This window comes from Macaca nemestrina, chromosome 7 (genome assembly GCF_043159975.1).
Source record: "Macaca nemestrina isolate mMacNem1 chromosome 7, mMacNem.hap1, whole genome shotgun sequence".
Taxonomy (NCBI): Eukaryota; Metazoa; Chordata; class Mammalia; order Primates; family Cercopithecidae; genus Macaca; species Macaca nemestrina.
The window spans coordinates 82,409,777-82,434,509 of NC_092131.1; the positions used below are offsets into that span (position 1 = coordinate 82,409,777).

Below are 24,733 nucleotides of genomic sequence, written 5' to 3' on the forward strand. Positions count from 1 at the left end.
ATATATGTACAAACTAGCAAAAAGTAATGTGGAAGAAATGAAGGTATAATGGAGCAAAATTGCTATATTTAACTGTATTTAAGGAGTTTCAGAATAAGATAGATATTGATAAAATGATATATATTGTAATCCCTCGAGCAGCTTCTAAGAAATAACTTTTAAACATGTCATTTAAAATATTGACAGAGAAACTAAAAGGATACAGAGAATAGTATTTAATACAAAATAAATGAAAGAAGAGTGAAGAAAGAAAATATTATAAAACTTTTAAAGAAAATGAATAACAAAATGGCAGATGTAAATTCATATATCAATGACATTAAGTGTGAATGGGATAAACACCAATCAATAGACAGATTGTAAAACTAAACAAAAGAGCAGGTCCAATGATATACTGTTTACAAGAGACTACTTTAAATTCAAAGACACAGATTGAAAGTAAAAGGATGTGTGTGTGTGTGTGTGTATGTGTGTGTGTATATACATATGTAGTTTTTGCAAATTGTAATTATAAGAAAAATATAATGGCCATATTAATTTTAAAAAGTCCTAGAATACATGAAGCAAATTCTAACAGGATTGTAAGAAGAGATAGATAAATCAAAAAATTATAGTTAGAGATTTTAGTACCTCACTGTCAATAATTGCTAGAACAGCTAGACAGAAAATCAGGAAAGATATAAAAGGCTTGGACAACACTAACTGGACCTAATTCATACTTATAAAACACTTCACCTAACAATAGCAGAATACACATTATTTTCAAGGTCACAAAGGCAAATTTATAGCTTCAAAGGGCTATGTTTGAAAAGAATACTAATCTCAAATCAATAATCTATTTCACTTTGAAAAACTAGAGAAACCCAAAGTAATCAGAAGGAAGGATATAATAAAAGTCAGAGTAAAATCAATGAAATAGAAATCAGAACAACAACAGAGAATCATGACACTTAGATGTGATTCCTTAAAAAATCAATTAAATAGGTAAAACTTTAGCTTTATAGAACGAGGAAAACAGAAATGACCAAATGACAAATGACAAAAATCAGGAATTACATGGGGAACATCACTGTTAACCTAGAGCAATTAAAATAGTCACAAAGGAATATCGTAACATGTTAATGTAGACAAATTAGACCACATAGATATTTAATAAAATGGACAAGTGCCTGGAGAGACACAAATTACCAAAACAAACTCAAGAAGAAATAGAAAATCCACAGAGATGTGATGGATTTAAAAAGAAACAGAGTTACAGAAACAAAGTCAAATGCTGTATGTTCTCTTATAAGTGGGAGCTAAACAATGACTAAACATGGACATACAAAGTGGAATAATAGACACTGGAGACTATGAAAGATGGGAGGGTGGGTGGAGATGTGAGGACTGAAAAAATTGCCTATTGGGTAGAGTATTCACTCTCTGAGTGATGGGTACACTAAAAGCCCAGACCTTACCACTCTGCAATACATAAATGTAAGAAATCTGCACTTGTACCTCCTAAATATATTTTTTAATTAAGAAAAGAAGAAACTGAGTTAGTAATTAGTAATTAAAGATCTTTCAACAGAGAAAAGTCCAAGCCTAAATGGTTTCACAGGTGAATTATTTAATATTTACAGAAGAAATAATCCTACTCAAATTCAGAAAATAAAAAAGGAAATACTTTCCAAATCATCTGTGAGTCTAATATCTCTCTCAAAATGATGCCATACACACCTATCACAATAAAACTATAGGTCAATATTCTTTATAAATATAGATGCAACAGCCCTTAATAAATTTTAACAAACACATTTCAGAAACATATAAAATGGATTATACGTGATGATCAAGTGGGATTTATCCCAGGAATGCAAGGCTCATTTATCATTCAAAACCAATTAATAGAATTATTGATATTAATAAAGAACACAGAAAATGCAAAATTCAGCACCTATTTATGATAAAAACTCAAAAATCTTATATGGAAAGATCCTCAACCTGCTGAACAGTATTCATGAAAAATTGCAACTAATATCGTACTTAACTGTACAAGACAATGTTTTGTTTTAGATCATAAACAAGGCCAGAATGTCTGTTATTAACAAAGAGAAGGTTCTAGCCTATGTATTCAGTAAGGAAAAGCAATTAAAGTCATAGACATTTGAAAAGAAGAAGCAAAACAGTTTTTATTCAAAGGCAATATAATGTTACATATAGAAAATTCTAAGAAATGTACCAAAAACATAATTGAACTAATAAATGTCTTTAAAAATCAAAGTATAAAAGATAAATGTAAAAATCACTTCTATTTGTAGATACTAGCAATGAAAAATTTGCATGTAAAGCTAAGAAAGTTGTTTATTCATAATATAAAAATAACAAAACATTTAAGAATAAATATAACAAAAGAAATATGAGACCTGTATATGGTAAACTACAGAACTTTGGGAGATAAATTAAGAAAGATCTGTGGAGAAAAATTCCATACTTACAGATTGGAAGACTCCATATTAGGAGAGCAGGTCTCCTCAAATTTATCTATAGATTGAACATGAAAGACTTAGTATAGTTAAAGCAATTTTTAGAATGAACAGCATAGGATAACGTATACCATTCAATTTCAAAACAAACTCTAAAGCTATAGTAATCAAAACAATGTGGTACTGGCTTAAGAATAGGCAAGAAAAAAACCTCAAGTTTATGATCAGTTGATTTTTGACAGAAATGCAAAGACAATTCAATGATGAAAGGATAGTTTATTCAACAAATGATGCTATAACAATTGAATATTCATCTGCAAAACTGAACTTACACCTTTACCTCACATCCTGAATATAAATCAGCTAAAAATGTGAAAATGTGTTATAGACCTAAGTGTTAAGAGCTAAAATTATAAAACTTTCAGAGAAACTATACGAAAAAAAGATCCGTGATCTTGGGTTTGGAGAATGTTTCTTAGATAAGACACACAAAGCACATTTCATGGAATAAAAAGGTAACAAATTAGACTTCATAAAAATGAAACTTTTGTTGATATTATTAAAGATAAAATAATAAGTCATGGACAGGGAGAAAATACTTGCAAGTCATATCTCTCATTAAGGATTTAATCATAAATATTTAGAAAACTCTTATAACTTATTAATAAGACAATCCAATTGAAAAGTGCCAAAAGGTTTTATCAAAGAAATATTAAAAAGCCAATAAGTTCATTAAAAGATGCTCAATGTTGGTCATTAGAAAAACGTAAATTAAAATTTCAATGAGCTACATAGTCACTAGAATGGCTATAATCAAAAAGCCTGATAATACCAATCGTTGGTAGGAATATGAAGAAACATTAAAGTAGAATGAAATATGTAGAAGATAGCTTGTAAGTTTCATAATAATTAAACACAAAACCTATCATATGATCCATGGTATTAGGCCGTTCTTGTATTGCTACGAGAAAATACCTGAGACTGAATAATTTATAGAGAAAAGAGGTTTAATTGGCTCACGGTTCTGTAGGCTTTGTAGGAAACATGATGCTGACCATCTGTTTGACTTCTAGGGAGGCCTCAGGAAGCTTACAATAATGGTGGAAGGCAATGGCAGAGCAGATATGTTATATGATCATAACAGGAACAAGAGAGAACAAGGAGGGAGGTACCAGATACTTTTAAACAACCAGATCTCACAAGAACTCACTCACTATCATAAGAACAGCACCAGGGGGGTGGTGCTAGACCATTCATGAAAAATCTACCCCCATCATTCAATTACCTCACACCGGGCCCCATCTCCAACATTAAGGACTACAATTGAACATGAAATGTGGTGGAGACACAGATCCAAGCCATATCACGCATCAATTCCATGAATCAATATCTACCCGAAGAAAATGACAACTTTTGTCCAAGACTTGAATATGAACAATAACTGCATTCTTCATAATAAACTAGAAACCTCTAAATGCCTGTCAAAGTAGATAAATGCAATGTGGTATATTCTTACAATGGAATACTATTCTGTAATACAAAAGAATGGACTACTGAAACTTGAATGAACCTCAAAACATTAAGCTAAGTGAGAAAAGCCAGACACAGAAGACTATATATTATATAATCCCATTTACATGCAATTTCCAGAAAAGGCAAACTATAGAGAAGGAAAGCAGACTAGTGCTTGCCTAAGCCTGGGGTGATCATGTGAATTGACACCAGAGAGATGTAAAGGAACACTATGGTGTCATGAAAATGTTCTAATATAAAATTGTGGTGATGGTTGTACAATTGTTTAAATATACTAAAAATCATTAAATTTGTACACTTACAAGAGGTGTATTTTATGTACACATACCTCAAAAAAGCTGTGTAAAAAATGAAATAGGTTTTCAAAAGATGACAACACTTCAGCATTCTCATTCATGATCAGAGCATTTGAAATACAACTTTTTAAATTCACCCCAAAGGTATAATATCTAAGTAGGTCCTACTTTGAGATATCTTGTTTAAAATATATTTTCTCACTTCCTGCTCTATGAGAGTTCAGTACCTACAACAATAATGAAAACATATTTCTTATATTTTAATTGGATGATTTTTTTAAATTAGTTAAAGCTGATCAGATATTTATTTTACTTGATATTACACATCTGTGAAGTTAAAAGTTAATTACTTTTTTAAAGAGTAATTGAGTCTAATACACAGGGCCTCAATATTTTCTTAGAAAATTATTTCTTCATCATCTCTTAGAAATATTTTATGGTAATGACACAAATAAAACATTGAACAAAAATTTATTTCATAATTTCATCCGAATAACTTTTTCCAATTTCAATTGTGGTAGAACATCACGTAAAATTGACCGTCTTACCTATTTTTAAGTATACAGGTCAGTGGCATTAAGTATATTCACACTGCTGTGCTATATAAATCACCATCAATCCACAGACCTCTTTTCATCTTGCAAAACTGAAACTCTATACCTATTAAATTCCATATCCCTTTTCTCCTAGCCCCTGGCAACCACCTACTTACTATCTCTATAAGTTTGACTGCTCTAAGTATCTCATTCAAATGAAATTTTACAGGATTTTTTCCTTTTGTGATTGGTTTATTTTACTTACCATAATGTCAAGGTTCATCCATGGTGTAACACATGTCAGAATTGCCTTCTTTTTTAGGGTTGAATAATATTCAACTGCATATATATGTGCATAATTTTGTTTATTATTCAATGGTTTGCATTTGACACTTTGGTTGTCTCCATCTTTTGACTATTATAAATAACATGCTATGCACATAAGTGTAAACATTTTTTTCCAGTCCCAACTTTCATTTTTGCTGACTATATACCCAAAAGTGGCATATCTGGATCATATGATAATTATATTTTTAACTTCTTGAGGAACTGCCATACTGTTTTCCACAGCAACTGCACCTTTATATTCTCACCAACAGTACTTGAGGGTTCCAATTCCTCCACATCCTCACCACTGATTTGGGGATTAGGGCTTTGCTTAGTTTGCATACTATTGACCAAACTGTATGTTTATGATCTAATAGAATAGAATTAACAGAACCCATTACTCACAGTTAGAATGGTGTATTAGGCTCACACTTCCTCCAAGTATCTCTTTGTGGTCTGCCATCCACCTGCTTAGAAACAGTATACTGAAGCAATATTTCACCTAGAAAAATTTAAACTCAAAGTTAGATCAAACTAGAAAGACTTTTGAACCAAACTAAACACAAATCCAATACTTAATGCTTTAATCATGAACTACATCTTATCCCATATACAAATCAGAACTAAATTCATGCATTAAAAAAAAATGGTTAAAGAAAACTCTGAAGCATTGAACTATGTTTCCAAAACAAATATAAACTTTAATGTATCACTTGGTTCAAGTCTCATTAAGTCTCATTAAGAGACTTGAACCAAGTGATAGAAGTCTGTTGAATGAAGTTCAACAAACGAGTGTAGACGTTTGTTGAATGAAGATAATATTGGCATTTGGAGTTCCTGCTGCAAAACTGCATATTCTGTGCCATTCAAGCCTAGAGCTACAAGAATTAGTGTGATTTCAGGTTTTTACTGATTATAGAGCATTTCCATCTAATACCTGGGATTCTCAGTAAACATCCATTTTCTCTGGAAGCTAGTTTCCCTGTATCATTTCAATTGATCTTTAGCTTTCTTACAAATAACGTCTTCAATTAATTCTTGAGAGTTCATGGTTTTTTGTTTTGTTTTTTTTTCCTGTCCTCTGTATGTTTAACATTTTCACATTTTTAAACACAGGTATTTAGTTTTGGGTGTCAGGCAACAGATTAATTTTAATTCATGTCACCACCAATTGTTCTGTCAATCCATGGTCAAACAAAAATTAACAATAAGATTGATTCTGATACTTGATTAACAGGTCTCTCCTTCGTGAGTAAGGCAACCATCAACAGCAGAGCCACTTTAGAGTCTCCTGGGAAAGTGTGAACATGACAGTAAACAGCCTACATCAAAGACATTTCAATTCAGCAACAAGCCTTTCTGTTTCGGATAAGTGATACACACTCAAACAAAACATTAATCAGAAGACCTATTTCATCTCCCTGGGGAATATGACTAAGTCTACTCTCTAAGTGTGATTTTGAACAAGAAAAGAGTTCCTTTGAGGAGATATAGAGGCTGAGATAAGCATCTTAAATATAATACGGATTTCATGGTAATAAAAAGAGTCTTGCTGCAAGTTAATATTCTAACATTGTAAAATTTTAACTCATTCTTCTGATTAGGCTCATCAACTTGGGGCCTCTATTTGTGCTCCTCTCTAGCTAGGTGGTTTCAGTTAACATAAAATTGAGAATGGTAGAGAATATGGCATTTACATTGTCTACATAAGGACTGTTTGACCTGTTTGAGTGTAGAAGTTTGTTTACTCATTTGTTTTCTATTATATCTTAAAATATGAAATAAAAAAGAGAGACTAGCAACAAAGTCTGGAAGTGGAACATGCAAAGAGGACGATATTTATCTTCCAGAAGGAGAGGGCCTCTGTTGTGGAAATTTTTACCCACACCATACTTTTGTTTGAAAATGTCACTTGTTTGTTAGAGTATCCACGGAAGCCACATCTAATTGACAGATAATGGTCCTTTGGTCTGTATTTTCATCCTTATTTTTATTCTTGTAGAAAACAATGAATTCAATTCACTCTGACTCTCATCCTACATTTATTCCTTTGCTGTTATCGCTGAATCTCAAAATCTTCATGTACAACATAGGGTCTAAGAAGGATCTGTAGTGTTATGATTTGACCATATCCTTTCTTGACTCTCATACAAAAGCTGAGGAAAAAAGAATGTCATTTAGAGGGGCTGTGTTTTTCCTGGACCATCTTGTACAAAGAATCCAGTTTCTGCTGAAATTCTGACAACCCTTGAAAAAGCTAAAGCCTGTAACCCAAGTTAATTTTCTTGCTTTGCTAAGAATGATAATCTTGTCATAAATGCTATTTAAACTTTTAATATTTGAGCTAAAGTAGCACATAGGAGGTAGATTTTTTAAAAAGAATGAAATGTTATCTTTTTTTGTAACTTGAAAGTGAATGAGCATATTCTGTTCTAAATCTTAAAACAGATTTAAATCTGATGTTGATCAAATATGGAAACACTAGTAAGTTGCCTTTGGAAATCGTGTGTTCACAGAAACACAATAATGAAAGGCGTCTTACAAGAACATAACACCATCTTTTACAAAGCCAATACATCCGTTATTTTTATTTCTTACAAAAATCTTTTTGGGAAGGTGAAACTTCATTTTCTCTCAGTGATTATATTGTCTTCCCTTATAACTATTTTCATAATGAAGGTGCTGGTTTCATCCTATGGCAGAGTCTTTTATTGAGGATATACTTCGCCTAATGCTCTCTCTTTTTGCAACCAAAGACATGATCAAAAAACAAGATAAATTTATTTTTGTTTGTTCTGTTGCAATGAAAAGGGCTTTAGGAAAGAAAAAATAATAATCTCTTCAATTTTTGCTTCCAAGGAAGGTAGACAGGCTCGATGCTCATGAATGACCTTTACTCCATTAGTGTGTTGTATATATCAGATATATTTTACTTACTTTCAATACAGGTGTGAATTAACATTTTTATTGCATTCTTAGTGATGAATCAAGATAACATTTTTTTTCCTTAATCTTGTTTACCTTTGGCATACTAGGAAACTGACTACTGAAGTCTAGTATATGACATTTTTCTTTTATGAACAATCTAAGCTTCTAAACATACAACTTTTGATGATGATTATTATTCTTGTTACTTGCTGATCTCAAATAGATCAAGAAAGTGATGATTCCTTATATTCAGAGCTAGCCAGACCACTCCTTAGAATGTAGTGGTCAAATTTAATTTTCACAACTGAACATTTCTGAAGAGTTTTTATATACTTTTTTTAATATATGAGTTTCATATACTTTTTAAAAATAAGTTTTAAATAATTTACAAAAAATCAGGGGAAGATATAAAAGTTTTGTTAATTCAAGTTGAAGAAAACATTGAGTAATCTGCATGTTTTAATTTGGCAAGTAGACACCTAAGGTAGAATTAATTGTCTTTTTACCATCGCAAAACAACTGATCAAATGTCTCTATCATGAGATATAATTTAGCTAAATCAATCACGTCACTGAATTTGGTTTGTCAAAATGGTTAATCGGGTAACTCTACACAGATATTCCTAAAATGGTTTTAAAAAATGAAAAGAAGTAAGATTACTATTTATACTGAAAAGAAGTGTGGGAGATTAAGTTTACTGCAATAGTATGGGGGAATTAAATAGTTTATTCAAGATTACACTAAGTATTGGGTCACACTTTCTTTTTATGCTCAACTCTTAACACTATAAATCTTCACCTCATTAGACTTTAGACACATTTTTTTCTGCTATGATTTTCTTTCTAATTATTTCTGGAACCTCCTGGGGCATATTTATAAATTCATACCCATTGCACTATGGATCCTAATCCTGCTTTCTGGCTCTGGACTCCAGGATCCTGTGAAATGTCTTGGCCACCATGAATTGATACACTGCAGGCTGCTTCTCTCCTGTATTGTTTTGTTCTAAACATGGGTCAGGCCTTAATGCTAATCGCCTGCAGACCACATTAAGGGGGTGGTAACATTTCATAAGACTTTTTTGTTTTTGTAGAATTTAACACATGAAAAGATAGGAACTACCAGAGGAGAATAACAACAAGACTTCACATTGCCCTTTATTGTGTAAATATCTGACGTTCCTCTCTGATATGTGACCTCTAACTAAGAAGAGCTTCTCCCCAAGTCCCAGCAACAGTGGAGCATGTCCACTTCTAGCCCTGAGCCTACCCAAACCCTATGACTCGGAAGATTTTTTTTTTTTTTGTCTCATCTCTGGCTAAGGTCACCACTACACATTATTGGGTTGATTGGTTCTCTAGATGTTTTAAAGTAGATATTTATCTCCATTTCTTTCTGGTGAAATCAAACCTTACCCACAGATTCTGTGACCTCAAAATAAATGAAACAATTGTCAGACATCAGCATATACTGCAAAGTTTAGGTTGTTCAGACTTACATAATGCCAGACCCAAATCCAAAATTGGATAGTGCTAAGGTCGGCCCGTTTCAAGGTACTTCTTACCCAAGTTCACTTTGCTTGTGAACAAGAGTATTTATAATGAAAAAGAAGAATGTCTCATCTGTTTGTTCAACCCCTTGATCAAAATCACATAAAATGGGTATTTATATAATCAACTCTTCCCATTACCAAAGACCAAAATATTCATTATAGTATATTGATATGTACACAGGTCTAGGAAAGACTTAGTTTTGATAGACAGTCTTACACAGTCTCAGCCTATACAAAAATAAAAAAAATAGAACAGAATGAACAATACTTAATTCAATAGCATTTGAAGCAAGTTATAAAAATATATTGCTATTGGAACAGTCTGTAGTATTGATGAAAGTGTATATTAGTATGACATTTCTCTGGGGAATTTTGACAATATAAAAATTAGCTTTAAAAAGTGTACATCTTTAAAACAGAAATTCTACTTGAAAATAATTTTAAACAGGTAAACATATGAAAACTATATGTAAGTATGTACTGCAATTGATAGCACTTTTTGACAGCCATATAGAAATTGAAGTAATCTAAATATTCAACAATAGAGCAATGGCTTTATAGATTATGGTGCCTCCACCTTTTAATGTTATATGTATTTTAAAATTATCTTTTCAAAAAAGATTAAATGCTACCCTGTCTTCCACAATGGCTAAACTAATATACACTCAAAAACCTAAACAGAAATACTATTCAACTCATCAATCCATTGCTGGGTGTATATCCAAAGGAATATAAAACTCACACCTGCAATCCTAGCACTTGAGACCGAGGTGGATGGACCACGAGGTCAAGAGATCGAGACCATCCTGGCACACATGGTGAAACCCTGTCTCTACTGAAATACAAAAATTAGCAGAGCGTGGTGGTACTTGCGTGTAGTCCCAGCAACTCAGGAGGCTGAGGCAGGGTTCAATCACTTGAACCCAGGAGGTAGAAGTTGCAGTGAGCTGAGATTGTGCCACTGCACTCCAGCCTGGTGACAGAGCAACACTATCCCCCCCAAAATAATAATTATTCTATTATAAAGACACATGCACATGTGTGTTCATTACAGCACTAGTCACAATAGTAAAGACATGAAATAAATGTAAATGTAAATGTCTATCAATGATAGACTGGATAAAGAAAATGTGGTACCTATACACCATGGAATACTATGCAGCCATAAATAAGAACAAGATCATGCCCTTTGCAGGGACATGAATGGAGCTGGAGGCAATTATCTAAGGATTATTATTTATTTTGCTATTATTATATAAATGTTTTATATATGTTATATGTATTTTATACAATGTTGTATATTATATATTTTCGTTAACTTTAAAACATGTAATTTTACTGTATTTACTTTGTTAATTCATTTCTAGTTCTTTCAATTTCCAAACATAAAAATGCAAATTACTAGTTTGCATTTTTGTGTTTGGAAATTGAAAGAGCTAGAAATGAATTAACAAAGTAAATACAGTAAAATATGCAGCCATAAAAAAGGATGAGTTTGTGTCCTTTGTAGGGACACGGATGCAGCTGGAAACCATCATTCTTAGCAAACTATCACAAGAACAGAAAACCAAACACCGCATGGTCTCACTCATAGGTGGGAACTGAACAATGAGATCACTTGGACTCGGGAAGGGGAACATCACACACCAGGGCCTATCATGGGGAGGGGGGAGGGGGGAGGGATTGCATTGGGAGTTATACCTGATGTAAATGACGAGTTGATGGGTGCTGACGAGTTGATAGGTGCAGCACAGCAACGTGGCACAAGTATACATATGTAACAAACCTGCACGTTATGCACATGTACCCTAGAACTTAAAGTATAATAATAAAAAAAAAAAATGCAAACTAATGCAGGAACAGAAAACCAAATACATTTTCTTACTTGTAAGTGGGAGCCAAATGATGAGAACACAAAAACACTTAGAGGGGAACAGCACACACTGGGGCCTTTCAGAGGGTGAAAGGTGGGAGGAGGGAGAGGATCAGGAAAAAAACAACTAATAGGTACCAGGCTTAATACCTGGGTGATGAAATAATCTGTACAACAAGCCCCCATGACACAAGTTTACCTATGTAACAAACTTGTAAATGTACCCCTGAACTTAGAATAAAAGTTTAAAAAAAGATACTTGATATCTTGAGTAATGTTTACATAACACTATACATTGAAACACCAAATATAAAATTATGTAAGTGGACGGGTATGCTCAGAAAATTATAAAAACATAGTTAGAAGTAGCTATATCTGTATGGTAGAATTTGAGATTTTTGTTTCTTCTTTGTAAGTTTTTATATTTTGATAACAAACATGTATTACTAAGTTTTACGATCAGAAAAAATATTTTTAAAATCTTCTCTACTAAATATAACAGTAAACAAGTAATTTTACCTGTGATAACATAAATATCATACATAAGGAATCCTGAGAAACTGTTTTTAAGACCTATATCTGAATTGTAGGTAAGACAAGTCAGGGTAGAGATTACTACAAAGTTGAAAAATTTTGTGTAAAAATATGGACAAAGGGCAGGCAGGAAATCTAAAACTAAATACAAAACAATAACAATACACACAAAATGATGACAACTTCTATTAAATATAAACCTTCAAAAAGATGAACCTTTAATTCAGAGGAAAAAAAATTACAACTTCAAAGAAAATACTGAAAACTTTTCCTAGCAGAATAAAAGGTATTAATAGGAGAATATATATATACATATATATATATATATATATGAAAAAATAGATTCACAGGTACATATGCTGATTTGTTATACGGGTAAATTCATGTCATAGGTGTGCTGTACAAATTTATTTTGCTATTATTATATATTTTGCAATTATTTATTTTGCTATTATTATGTAAATGTTTTATATATGTTATATTATATACAATATTGTGTATTATATATTTTTGTTAACTTTAAAACATGTAATTTTACTGTATTTACTTTGTTAATTCATTTCTAGTTCTTTCAATTTCCAAACATAAAAATGTTTAATTTGCAATATTGTTTTTAATTCTTAATTTAATAACATTGTGACGTTCTGTATGTTACTGTGTCCTTAACATATATATATACACATATATAGAGAGAGACCTGAATTAAAGCAGAAGCAGTAGAGTTGGAGGAAAGAGGACATATTTAAAACTCAGAGAGGAAGAGTCAATAATTTAGAAGTTGATTGAATATGAAAGGTAAATGTAACAAAATAAACTGAAATGAATGCTTGGTCTCTATCCAAGGTGACTGAAGATGGTATATTAGTCAGCTTGGGCTGCCATACAAAAATACCAGATTGAATGCCTTAAACAACAGAAATGTTTTATCAAGTTTTGAGGCCAGGAGTTTAAGACCAAGGTTTTTTTCTGAGACCAATTCTTTTGGTTTGTAGATGGCTGCCACTTGTACAATCACATGACCTCCTCTTTGTGGCCATGCAGGGAGAGACAGCACGGTCTCTCATATCTCTTTTCATAAGTGATGTATCTCATATCACTATCATGAAAACCTCATCCTTTTGACATCATGGAACCCAATAGCATCTCAAAGGCTCCATCTCTAAATGCCATCTCTAAATACCATCACCTTGAGCATTTAGGGCCTCAACATACAAATTAAGGGGAGACATGACTCTGCCCATAGCAGATGACAATGTGAAAACTGTGCAGAGAAATGAAGGAGAAAGGCAAGTTTGCCCAGGAAGGATGAGGGAAAGATTGAAGAGTATAATTTTAATTTTAGATATGATGATTAATTTCAAGTGCCTTTAGGATGCAGGTGAAGATTTCCAGCAGATCCTTGGTTATGTAAGTATAATGCTTTCAGAAGGGTGGGAATTGATTAGACAGTCATTTATTTGTTGCTGATAAACCTATAGAGGAGTAGAGCATGTGAAAGAATGACAGTCACTGAGGGATCTCTTGGAAACACTGAAACATGGCCATATAGGAGTACAGAGTGAAGGAGACTGAGTATGGGCAGAAGGATGGGAAGAGAAGCTGAAAACTCTGTTGTCATAGAAACAAGGGATGTGATTGTCGTCATCCACAGAAGGGTCAAATAAAAATTCTACCCATTAAATACAGGCATTAGGATTTCACTGGAGAACTTGTTTTTGTGACAATGCCTCCATCTTGCACCAAGTTTCAGTAGCTCTGCCTATTTCCCGTTCGCTATGCCTAAGAACAAACTTGAATAATTAGCCTGTTATACTAGTTCTGGTGCTTCAGAGAAGGACCCTGTTTTGCTCTCATTAGTTAGCCCAGATAGTAGAGTCCCATGCAAAATCTGTGCCTTCTCAGATGCCATCTGTGACCCATGCTTGGTTCTTGCTGACACCTTCTTGAGCAAGGCCTCTTAGAGCATACGCTTCAGATGCCTGCCCCCATTTCTCTGTATATATCCAATTGCGCAGGTCCTGCTCTGCTATGGCTGATGTGTCCAACTGTTCATGGAGATCCAAAGCCTCCTACTTGGATGCTTTGTATATTTGATGTATTTTGTTTTATGATATGCTCCTTAATTCCTCTGCTCCCTATAGCTTTTGGAGAACATTCTTTGAACAGGGACTCCTGATTTTTCAGAATTGCTTTTCTAAGGAAATTGTTGCTAGTGTTTGCAAGTCCAACTTTACTTTTTTAAGAAACCAAAAAGAGAAAAACAGATAAAAGAACCCACTTAAGCCCAGAGGAAGCATTCTGGGAAGAGACGTCGGCTGCCCTGTGACTGTGCATTTTAAACGGGCGCCTCTCCTCATGATGAGAATTACCTTGGCCCGGGCTGAGCATTCCCAGTGGGCTCTTTCCACTTAAGCTTTTTATTAAAAAAGTAAATTGGGATTATTGTATTCCCTTACTTTACTTTGGAAGCAGAAATTCTAAATTAATTGTGGTCTAAACTGATAGCAAACAGAGAGGTTCTGATAGCAGTCTGGTGGCCTCTTGTTTAGCCAGCAGAGAGTTCGGTTATTGCTGCTGGGAATGGCTTGGCTGAGATGTTTTTAATTTACATTTTTTTTCCTTCCCTCTAATGAAGGATTGAATTATGACTTACCAGAAAATCCCCGGTGTCATGGAGAGAGAGATATTGACTAACTTCCTCTAACTTGATTTCAGCTATTTGTTTGGAGCTGGGTTGTAAGTTGCAGGGGGTGGCATTCTGAAGTATTTTTGTATTCAGGGGAGCACTGTCCAGAAAATGTTTTTAGTTTCCTTCAGGAGTCATCACTTCAGCACAGTGGTAGTGTTGTAAAAGATAAGAAAGGCATTTCTATACTGATTGATTGTGTGGCATTATTGCAATGACCACACTGGTAGGAGCAGTCACGGCTGTTAGGTCAAGAACTTCCCTAGCCCTTCTGAACCTGCCTCTACCTTGGCAAGGGAAATCCCAAATGTCAGCCTAAGTAGCCACCACCTGCCAAGGACTCAATCCCCAATGGAAGGGACAGAATTGTGAACAGTCATCTCTGTGGCATAACAGTAGCTTTTTGCCTGATATGGAGTGGGGATGGTAAAAATGTGGATGTTGCAGAACATAATTACTGGCCTGGAAATTTTCCTTCTGTGGGCAGATGGTATGATCAAGAGCAAAGACAGACATGTCCTTCCACAAACCAAGGGCGATGGTTACACAATAGTCTTAGGTAACAGCCACTATAATAGACAGCTTTAAGTAAAAGTCAGTGATCTATGTTAAAAGAGCTTCCTTGAATCCAGACAGCTCAAGTGAAACACCTTTTGAGGACATTGGGCTCAAATCTCACTACAAACATACTGCGTGAAACAGAGTAGATGTATCAGGTTTGCCTATGTCCTAAAACAACTGAATTCTAGACATCCCCATATTTCAGAGGGAGAGTTTAAAAAGAAAGAAAACAGCACCCAAATTGAGAGCAGAACTTGGGCATAATGACCTTGGAATAACATTTATTCTGTGCCTCCAGTTTTCTGAAAACAGCTTTCAACTGCAAAAATATTTTTTGAAGTTGCCTATTAGAGAAATCTGTCCCGAAGCTTATATTACAGTTTCATTATTGCTGTAATGCCAACCGGTATATGGTATCTCAAGGTACATGTTTGTTTATATTGATCTCATGTACAACTGCTATACTCCCCAGCCCTTATTCAAAAATAGAGCATTTTCCTGAGGATTAGATGAGACATGCTGTGGAGCTCAATTAATAATCTTTTTTCTAAATACAAAATGTTTTTTTTTTCAAGCACTAAGCCAAGTAACACATGGAAAATAACCTTTTATGTTTTGTAGAAAACAGTTCCCATTTGGTAATGCACACTGCAAGTTGAAAGATGGCATTCTGGCTTTTCCAATTGCTTCAAAAAGACACCCTATTTCCTATTTATTGTTTCTGTTTGGCAAAGCTCAGATTCCTAAAAGAAAGAGGAAGATAATTTCCTAAAGAAATTGAATTTTCTTTCTGACTAATTAAGGCCTTCAGAGTCCAATATTTAGAAAAAAATTAACCACAAGCTTATAGAACGGGAAGATTAAGAAGAATTCTTTTAATCTCACACAATTTAAGCCTAAAAGACAACTAAAAATTGTTTCTTTCCCCCAAATTGTTTAGATTACATGGTACAGAAAACAGGTTTTCTCTTAGAATTTCCTCCTAGTTTTGGTTGGACATATTGGTAGACAAAGATTACCCTTGAGAAATAATGAGAGCCCTTTTATATTGGAAACCCAATAATTGATTTGCAAACAAATGGCAAAGCATTGAAAATCACTGCTCTGTATGTCCCAAGAATAAGAGTAAAACCAATGAAGGGGCAGTTGTTCTTGCTCTAGTCCTAAGTGAAAGAGGCATAAGCAAAAGTAGAGATGAGGGACACAAGTCAGCCATGCAACAAATGCCACACAAGTGATGCAACCTTGGGGCCAGGAAGTGTTGATAAGTACATACCTGTGTCATACTGATATCACTGAATAATTGTTGTCAACTATGTACATTTAAAAAGATACCTATAATCATAGCCATGTTTCATGTGAATCTTTTTTAATGAATTGAGTGTCCTATATTCTTTGTTTTCTTATAAAGTATTTAAATGAGGCTATCTCAACACAAAATAGCTATTCCCAAGGCTAAAGAGGGAAGCAGATTTTAGAAAAGAAAGTACAATTCTTAGAAGCAGTCTGATTTCCTCAAATTTAGTGCCTTTCTGACATCCATATGGGAAAAACTAGTGGTCATGTTGTATTTTGTTTTAATAGTGTTTTACCTGATGATACAGATTCTTTGGGCCTTTCATATATAAATGACAAGAGAGGAAACGGCTGTCATTCATCCTGAAATATGAAGAGAAGGTGAATGGTCAAGGTCACATATCACTTGGAGATGAAGATGTGCACCGGGGTCTATGCAGCCCCTTTGCCTGTGCTGTCATTCTTTGGAACTGGAAAGGATGCCTTCCTCTTCATTCTTCTCAATCTACAACATGGACTGAGTCCCTGGTTCTCACTCTCAATCCTCCTGTCCCTTCCAATCTTTATTTTGGGTGCTGAGCCATGACCTTATATTATTGATGACATTTTAAAGATTAAATTTCTGGATAATGTGCCAGTTCCAACTGATCATGACATCCTCAGGAGCAGGATCATTGGGCCTGGAGAGCAGGAAGGGGTAGAGCGAGTTTCTGCCTGTGAATGTGACCTTCTAATGAAAAGTGAGCCTGATAAAGGAGGAAGGTCTTTTCAAAATGTAGTCAAAATATTATCAAACCACCACACTTAAATTCACACTACAATATATCTGTGACTGAGTGACTATCTAACTGCCTGCAAATGGTGTCTCTTCCAAGAAGCAGGTAATGAGAATTTTATTTTAGAAATTCTCTATTTCAAACAGAATTCTGTAGGAGGTGCAGGCCTCTTTATACATTATTAAATCTCTCACTGAGGATTTTTTCCCCTGAAATCCGACCTAAGGTTTTCATTGGAAACTCTTGAATTCTCAGTTGATACGGAATGCTTAGTAACTTAGGTGAGCTGCATCACTCTAAATTAGATTTCATGTTCCTAGTACTGAAGTGTATTTCCAACATCTGCAAATGAATCTGGGACCTCCTGTTCTTTGTCCTCAACTCCACGTGACTTTGCTGTGCCCAAGCTTCATTTTGCGACATCTAACAGGTTTCCTTTGTTTCCAGTAGAGAAAGAAGAAAGTTAGAAACCCCCTTTTTTGCCACTTCATGATTCCAGCTGGGCTATACAAGGAACTTAAAGAAGCTTGTGAACTGTTCTTGCTCCATCATGTCCTTCGATGTCCCAGCTTACACTTACTCTTTAGGGAATGTACTACCAGTTGCCTAAATGCAGTAGGAGAACTAAATAGGGATTTTAATAAATAAGGAAAACAGATGGAGGGTAGAAGCTCTTGCAAAGTTAAAAGAATTGTGTGCTTAATAGACTAATGTTTAATCGCAGTAATAGCTGCCAAGCCACCACATAACTCACCAGTATGCATGAACTGTAGCAGTAAGAGAGTGACTGCTTTCAGTCTCAAGGACTTTCCTAAAAATTCAAGGTTGTAAGAACCTAACCTAGAGAATAATTACTTGTCCAGACGTGATAACAGACTCTGGCAGAACAAAAATGACAGCTTGATTCACAGACAAATATAAGTCGGTCTTGGATGTCTGGCTTCCATTTTTCTGTGGAGAGATAGATGTCTTTAAAAAGCCTCAGCAGTGAACATCCTGTCAGTTAAAAAGGTCAGACACTGAAGTGTATCAGAAGAGATGATGCTGCACAGACCATTGAGAAAAAGGAAATGATTTCATTATCCTCGTTCGTCTGCTATAGATTAATTCAGTTCCCATCATCGTAGCAATTAAGGTATTTTTGTAGTCCTGTCCTGACCTAGTTGAGGTGGAACAAGGTAATAAAAAGAGGCATCAAGGAGAAGGCTACTACAGCTGTTAATACACCTTCGGAACAAGTGCTGTTAGAGAGTTTGGGGTTGATCCATTCAAATGCAATCCATTAAGACACACACACACACACGCACGCACGCAAATCCCCTAGAAACATTTTCCTATATATTAGAGAGTAAAATTTGCATCTTGTATACCCAGTGAACTATACCAGTGCTTGAAAACAATCACGTAAAAGACATTTTTCTATTCACAGTATATAAGTGGATGGAACACTTATATAAGTGAATGGGGAAATAGAAGAATGCTGGGAGGATTGCTGTCCTCCAGGTCGAATAGGGGGCTTATTTTTATTTATTTATTTATTTGTTTGTTTATTTATTTGTTTATTTTTTTGCCAACCTGAGCTCTCAGTAGTTTGAGTGCAGCATCCAAAAAGAGGACATAACAGATCCTCCTAAACTAGCTCCTTCTAATTTTCTATTTGCTCAGTCACTCTAGTTTAAAACCTTTGTCATCATGTTTAGCCACTCTTCTAGCACTCCTTATACTATTTGCCAATTTATATTCCTTCCACTTCCTTCTATTCATTGTGCCTTCACAAGGTCATCTCTCTCCCCTTCTTTCCACTCCCACTTACACAGTCCTCACAGAAGCACTCATTACTCCTCACTTGGACAACAATAATAGCTTTCTAACTGACTCCCCACCTATCCTTTTCAAACTCTAATGTATTCTACTCTCAACCAACATATTAATCTTTCTAAACCTTATCTTTAATTGTGTCACCCCTTTGCTTGAAAATATCAAATGACTTTCCAGTGACTACTAAATGAAATGATAAGTTATCACCCTAGCCCCCAAGGCTCCCCAAAGCAAGCAGCAGCCAACCATTGGTACCTTATTTCCTATTAGTATTTTATGCCCCCATACTCTGATCTATCCAGCCCGTGAGCTGCTTCTTAGCCACATCTCTGCAACAGTTCCATTTATACTTCTGCTCATTCTTTTCCTCATTCTTGGAATGCCCTTTCCCTCACTTTAGCTTGGAATTCATTCCATCCTCCAAGGTCAGTCATTCCTTCAGGTAGCATTTCTTGACTTCACCCTACTGAACATAATTCTCCATTAAGGTACTAATTATAACCTTATAGAACAGTTAAAAGATTGAAGGGATTTGAAGTTAGAGCTATTTAAACCTGTCTCTTTTGAATGGGGCAAGATATTTAAACTTTCAAAAACAAAAGTTTACATAATAAAAGTCAGCAAAATTTAGTAACAGCCAACTCCATGCTTGAAATGCATCAATGAACAAAGAAAAGCCTTACAATTAGAGGGAGGAAACAGACACCTAGACATTTCAAAATATACAAAGTAAATAATAAGTAAATTACATAACATACTATAAGTTGGTAAGTGTGATTTTAAAAAATAGAGTAAAGGGGATGAGGGAGTCAGGACAGGTTGTAGTTCTAACTTTGGTGGATAGGCCTCATTACAAAGGCAGTATTTAAGAAAAGACCTAAAGGAGGTAAAAGAGTTTGCCATATATCTACCTGGGGAACATGCAACCTCAGCAAAGGAAATTTCATCCTATACAAAGGCCCTGAGGCCTGTGCTGTTCAATAAAGAGCAAAGAGTCAGGTATGTCTGGAATAGAATGAGCAAGGAAGAAAGAGAAGATGAGGTCAGAGAAACAATGAGGACAGAGGGAAGAGCTTGGAAGGCTTTCAGTTCATTGTAGGACTCCACAAGGTCCTACATTGTAGGACTCCATTCAGTAAAACAGGAGAAACTGCAGGCTTTTCACACATCCTAAGTAAAGGAGTGACATAATCTGACTTACATTTTGAAAGGATCATTCTGATTGCTCTGTCGAGATTACACTGTGAGCAGGCAAAGATAGAATCAAGAGTAACTATTAGGAAAGTACATTATGTGAATCTTGTAAGAGATGACAATGGCTTAGGTTAAAGTGATAGTAATAAAAGTAATGGGAAGTGTTCAAAATATGGCTATGTTTTCAAGGTAGAGCCAATGAGATTTTCTTGTAGTTTAAATGTGGAATGAAAATAAAGGAAAGAGTCAAGAATAACTAAGATTTTTGGCTAAACAACCTACAGTGGAGTCAGATCAATTGAGATGGGGAAGACTGTGTGTTAAACCATTTGGGGAGAAGGGCAAATATCCAAGGTTCACTTTTGAACATACTTTGAGTTTGAGATTTCTACTAGGTATCCAAGTTGAAAAATTGAGCAGGCAGTTGGATGAATCCAACTATAAAATGGGGATAATAAATCTTAGAATAATGAACAGAGTTGACTTGAAGATAAAATATGATAAAATTGATAAAAGATAAAATGTGATATATGTGCAAATTTCATTTTTGTTTATGCTATACTGCATGTTATTTTATTATTACTGAGTTTGTGTATGTGGTATGTATGTATTTGTGTTTATTATGTATTCTACATCATCTGGATGCCAAAGCTATAATGTTTACTTTTTCATTTTAAAAAAAATATTAGCTATCTCTTGTTACAAATGAATGCATCTTCATTGTAGAAGATACACTTCACTCAAAGTAAAAACTGTTAACATTTCAAAGTATATTATTCTTGAACTTTACTTAATTTTTGGAGGATTTTTACTTTTGGGGCATCACCCCCATAATTTTATTCTTTGAATTGATGTGTTTAAAAATATTCATTTCAATTAAAATATGTGTCTCAGGTTTTCAAAATATAAGCTACTTAAAAGAGACATGGAAAACTCTATGCTTTCTTGACTGCTTTACAACTTCCTCCATTTCCTTGGGTGGTGTTAAGTTTAGCCAAAAGCTGCCTTCTTACATATTTTAAGCTTAGCCTAAAGGTTTTTCCATATCTAGTGCTCTGTAACCTAACTGGATATGTAAACATGCTGTAATCCACTCTTTTACCAATCACTGAGTTTCGGCCAATCAAAGGCAGACAAACGTTGAAACCATGTTCAAATAAGACAAACACTGAGCTGTGACCAATCCAGCTGTTCTCTGTAGCTCACTTCTGTTTTCTGTACATCACTCTTCTTTTTCAGTTCATAAATTTTCTTTGACCACACAGCACAGCCAAAGTCTCTCTAAACCTATTCTGGTTTGGGCGCTGCCTGATTTGTGAATCGTTCTTTGCTCAGTTAAACTTCGTTACCTTTATCTAAGGTTTTTCTTTTAACAAGGGTTAAACTGAAACTTGAATTCAAGATTTTCAAGTTATAAAAAAGCATTCTTTCTTTATATTATACCTTCAATATGTAAAAAATAACTACATAAATAAAAAAAATACATCTTTCATTTCAGAATCTCCTACTAAGGATCCTCAATAATTGCCATAAACCCACTAACATGAACTGTGTGGTTGATTTTGTCACGAATTTTTAACCCAATGACTGGCTCTATTTTTCGTTTTTCTTCACTGTCTTACTCCTAATGTATACCATCTAATTGCATCTTACGTCTAAGTTTTTTTTTTTGTTTTTTTTTTTTAAGCCTTTCAGGAACAAGGCACAAATCAACCAACCAATAAACAAACAGATTCATGCCACATACATAGGTCCTAGATATGAATTACTGCCAATTGTCTGACTCCCAGGTGAGACAGAAGAAAAGATATTTACACACAGTATGGCAACTTTAAATACTCGTGGTTGCATACTTTGGAAAAAAGTGGCTTTTATTTCTTAGATTGGCTCATTATGAAAAAAGAAAAAATTGTCTTGCACATATCCTCTATGCCTTTCTTTTCCAGTTAGAAGAAAAACAAAAATGATTAATCAAATATTGCTACAAAAGCCAACCCCCCTGTTGCTCAAGCTGCAGTGTATATGTTTATTGCTGTTATTAACAATATTATTACATTTGTGTTTTCTGTGGTCATTTTCCTCAGTATTTATTTTTTGAGATCAAATTGTCTCCAATGGCATTCTTGCAGACATTCTATTTATCGTACTAAAATTAAGACAAGCAGGAATTTTAGTTCTGACTAATAGTGTGATTATCCAAATATTTTATACCAATAAGTGCAGGAGATCCATTAGTGAAAAAAAATAATTATTATTTCCAATCCCTAAGGGTTCTTTCTGTACAGATATAAAATTAATATTTATGGAGAAAATAATGAATAGGTGTGAGCATCCTCACAAAATATCATATAGGCTTAGGTAAAATAAAATGTAATTTTAAGCACAGGGTAGCAATAAACAGGAGTGGGCAAAGGAAATATGCGTATATAAGGCAAACATTATCATAGAGCGTTAAGGAAGCTTCAATCTAAATATCGTCTATAGTTAGAAAAATTTACTCTGAGGTTCTTAAACTACATATAGTTTTGCTGCAGAGAAAATGCCTCACTCTCAATCTGACAAAGGGAACTGAAGAAATGGTTTAGACAAGGCAGCAAAATATAATAAAAAAGCATCCTGTGATGAAGATTGCCATATTAGATATATTATTTTAACATGAGGAATAAAAATAGATTAGAGAGTGACATTTGAGGAAATGAACCCATAAGAACTTTATATTTTAAAAAGCAATGCAAAGAGATGAAGTGTAAAATGACAGTGTTATTATTTTTGTTGAGATTATTGCAGCAGTTGCTTTATCTTTTGGACTCATTATTTTTATTCATACTGAAGCCTTACTCTTTTGAGCACTAGAAATAGAAAGATCAGGGGACAAATGATCTTTCTGCCTAAATGTCACTAGCACTGAACTGATGGAGACCACTAATGGAGCAAACAATTCATTCATATTTCTAGTTGGTGAAATTACCTGTGGTCCACACAACAACAACAACAACAAAAAGCGATATAAAAAAATTCCTCACTACTTGAAATCCAGCAAACAAAGAGTTTTGAGTGTAAAAGTATCTGCATTCTGGCAAAAAGCAGCAACAACATCCTCCCAGTCTAACAAAGAGCCAGCTATTAATTCAGGTGATAGCTCCCTTTGGCCAACATGTACTGTCAACATTGGGTAGGACAGCTGGTGGATAATTTTCTCAGCATCTTTGAGGTAAGTGAAAAAAGAATCTCTGCAACTTGCCACCATTACTTCCTATCATCCAAGATCTTCCTCCATCAAGTTTGATTATAATTCCCAACAAAATATCTAGGAACAATTCAAATGAAGTGGTGTAACTATGCTTAACAGTATCTTCAGTTTGGATTCAAAAGTAAAGTTATTTAAAGGATAATGTTTATGAATTCAGGGGAGTACATAGAAATAGAAATAAATGGCTTTTCCAGTATATTAAATGCCAAAACTAAATTAAAACATTTGACATGCTGGGGGAAATATAATTGATTAAAAGTGAGCCAAAGATTGTGGTAACATTTCCAGTAAGAATACATCAAAGCCAATGGTGGTTGTAGTGACACATATTCTTTCTTTTTTGTTGATGGTTCAGATATTTTATTTACTGGATTTGATCTCTACTTTTTCTTATATAGGGAAGAGATGAATCATTGTTCTAAAAGTGCTGCCTGAACTAATAGAGACTAATAAAGTAAAATGGCCAAAATTTTTTTTAAATGATTTAATGATGTATATGCTGCCAAATGCAATCGTGTTTTAAGCCAAGCACTAGGCATTTCTTCTTTCACTCAAAGGATGACAGAATTTCTGTTGTGTAGACAGTACTGTAACAAGTGGACAGTACATCCAGCAGAGGCAGATGTACTCTCCTGGAGTTTGCATTCCAGGAGCATATGCACTAGTTTTGTGCGAGTTTGTAAATGTGTCTATTTCTCTATCATAAATAATGTTAGAAATGAGTTTCCTGGAAAGGTTTTCCTTATTCCATACTCCAGAGTCCAAAAGGTTTTTCAAAAGAATGAATGAGTATTTGAATCACTATTTCAGGAATTATAGGAATTTAGATTATCATATGTGTTTGGAAATGCATAGCCAAGAACATTCATCTCCCGATTCTTCACTACTCCTATCTAAATGACAATACAATTATACAAAGATAAAGAAATTCATAACAGCTCTAACAATGATAAACACTGCTTGAAATGTCCAGGACAGTGTGGGTAATGGATAGAAACTAGAAAGCAGATGAGTTGTTACTGACTGCAACCCAAAACCCTATAGGAAAAAGTTATCACAGGGAATAATGATGCTTCCTAGAAAAAGTCTTAGCACTAAAAGTAGAAAA

At 34.3% G+C, this 24,733-nt stretch overlaps 1 long non-coding RNA gene across 1 annotated transcript in view; it reads right to left on the reverse strand.

Annotated features, from left to right (window-relative positions):
* The window catches only part of LOC105477890 (uncharacterized), a 197,432-nt gene that overhangs the window by 94,408 nt on the left and 78,291 nt on the right, over nucleotides 1–24,733 (reverse strand). Inside the window, exon 2 of the long non-coding RNA XR_003017163.2 lies at nucleotides 5,563–5,659. This is a non-coding gene — a long non-coding RNA (uncharacterized lncRNA). The remainder of the gene's footprint in view (nucleotides 1–5,562; nucleotides 5,660–24,733) is intronic.